The 2,586-nt window shown below is 43.0% G+C and overlaps 1 non-coding gene across 1 annotated transcript; it reads left to right on the plus strand.

Annotated features, from left to right (window-relative positions):
• The first annotated feature begins 493 nt into the window (after positions 1-493).
• TRNAE-CUC (transfer RNA glutamic acid (anticodon CUC)) lies at positions 494-565 on the plus strand. Its single transcript has one exon. It is a non-coding gene; the product is annotated as a tRNA-Glu (tRNA).
• Positions 566-2,586: the final 2,021 nt, after the last annotated feature.

Here is a 2,586-nt window from a genome sequence, read left to right on the forward strand (position 1 = left end):
TGCCGTCACCACCGCCCCACACCCCACACACTCATTATTTGCCATCCTCATCCATCATTCACTCTCCAGGACCAGTCGTTCACCTGTACTTCCCATTCTCACACACGCTTATTTTTACCACGCCAAAAGAATAAACCATCATATTCATTATCACATTCCCAGGCAATGAACGTACGTAGGATTTTACTCTGAGCAGCGACAAGCGATTTTAATCAGTAGAGGGAAAACAGAAATAAGCAACTGGTGACCCTGCGTTCCCCGCAAAGTGGGGGGAGGAGAGGCGTATTACATATGAATTGTGTTCAAATGAAGGAAAACTACTAATGTAATTATTATACTGTATTTAATAAAGGCGTATGCTACTAATCGGGAAACTACTTGTAGCATGTCACTAATCTAGATACCAGTAACTATACATAAAAGTACGGATATTAATAGTGTACAAATTTTAGTACCAGAAGAAAACTGTAGGTGTTAAGATTAATTGAATACATCACGTGTGGTCTAGTGGCTAGGATACGCGGCTCTCACCCGCGAGGTCCGGGTTCGATTCCCGGCATGGGAATATTTTACAGAAATTTTTCTTGATCGGCCCTCGAATTAGTGATACACTTAGCATTTCAGCAGCTACTTCGATTAGCATTTCCTAAACGATACCTCAGTACAAAACTGCACTGATTCAAGTAAAATTGCAACATGAACTCGGGGAGTAAAGTGAAGAGTTTCACTTTGCCCCTTAAATGAGTTGAATGGTAAGGCTAATCAAGAGATACATAGATATTCATACCAGATACTTCCAAATACCCCAGTACGTTCCAATATTATATCCGTCAACTATCGTCATCAAAATACAAATAGCCTACAGGTTTAATATATACTTCAATAAATCTCATTATATATCCGCCAGTGGCAGTCAATAAAATACAAACATGGGTATACTAAATACTTCAACACTTCGCATTACATCTTATTCTTTGTACCTTCAGTCCGATCATCCCCGTTAAACAACATGCCATACCACACATTATCACGGTCACAAGTACAGGGATATGTGGTCTGCTTATCTCAGTATGGTGATGTCTTGTGGTATTTTTTTTTTTCTGTCATTGCTACTTACAGATATTTTTTGATATCGAAAGAGCACCCTGGTAGAAAAGTGGCTATGACTAACCCTTCCAGCATGGCAGATCTTACCTAAGTTGGATAAAATCGTTGGGAGAAAACAAAATAAAAAACGACGTCCTCGGAAAGATGAGTTCATATCTTCAGCCCAGACACTTCTTTTTCGCTATATTCTATTATCACCTGGCGATTATATTAAACTTTGGGGAGGGCTGTGACATGTGAGAGTTTAGTGGAGAGTCAGTCTAGCCTTTTCACTGCGATATGCCTCCCTAAAGCTAAATAAATCGTCTGGATGCAGCATGAATTAACTATAAAGACGTCATCGTAATGAAGAAATTAACAAACTTATCCTGCTATTGTTACTGTACTGACGAAACTTGCAAAAGACTAATAATAATAAACTTTGCCACGCCTCATCATCAGTATTTACTATTATGGCTGATGAAACACACTTGTTATCAGAAAGTGTCCACAACAATTACATATAAAGCGCAGACACGGCTTTGTACCACACCAGACCACTTGCAACGGGTCAAAAAGCTAAAATACCATATAACGACAAACAAGAACATCACCGACCAGCTCGACGGGCAGAAAAAGAGTACAACAAAATATGAATCCCCACAAATAGAGACTTCAGTCACTCAATCACGTTCAAATTGAAACGTCAATTCCAAATTCTAGTTACAGGAAGTGAGGCCTCGCAGCCAATCAAAGTTTCCCCTCCCCTCCCCTCCCCTCCTATGATCCTTCCCTCTTCCCTACCCTACCCCTCCTCTACCCTCCAATGCTCCCTCCCTCTTCCCTACCTTATCCCTCCCTCTTCCCTGCCTTACCCCTCCCTCTTCCCTACCTTACCCTACCCTCCTATGCTCCCTCCCTCTTCAACGCAGGTTCCCTCAGTGCTTACCCCTTCCCGTAGTCTCCTTCCCTTCCCATTCTGCTTCCCTCTCTTTTCGTTTAGCCTGTTCAGCTTCCCGTCTCTCCTGTGATCCTCTTCTTTCCCCCCTCTCCTTCCCACCCTTCCTGCAACTTCTTTCCACGTCTGCTTCTACCCATCCCCCACTCGCCCTTTTGCCCTTTCTAATTTTTCCTCTTATTCCACATTCAGTCTCCCTTGCTGCAGCCCTCGTCTCCTTCACTCTTACCCAATACCTTCTTTTCTGTGTCCTGCCTCTCTTTCTCGCAACCTCGTTTTTTCTTCAATGGATTTCTTTCCTCCCGTCTCTAACTTCCCGTCTCTAACTCGACTCTTTTCGTATCTTTTTTTCCCTCTTCCTCTCACCCCCCAGGCTCCTTTGTCCCTCCTATTTTGTTCTTTCCTCCCCTTTAGGCTGATATTTCACTTTTTAGCCATTCACTCTTCATCGGCATCCCTTTCAACCGCTTCCCTCACTAGTTCCCGCAATTAAAAGCCATTACCATCACTTCGTTCTGCTATGCACCGCTCCCCTCATGTCC

Source organism: Coenobita brevimanus, chromosome 23 (assembly GCF_032717465.1).
Source record: "Coenobita brevimanus isolate Jiangsu-jjx chromosome 23, ASM3271746v2, whole genome shotgun sequence".
In the NCBI taxonomy this organism is placed as follows: Eukaryota; Metazoa; Arthropoda; class Malacostraca; order Decapoda; family Coenobitidae; genus Coenobita; species Coenobita brevimanus.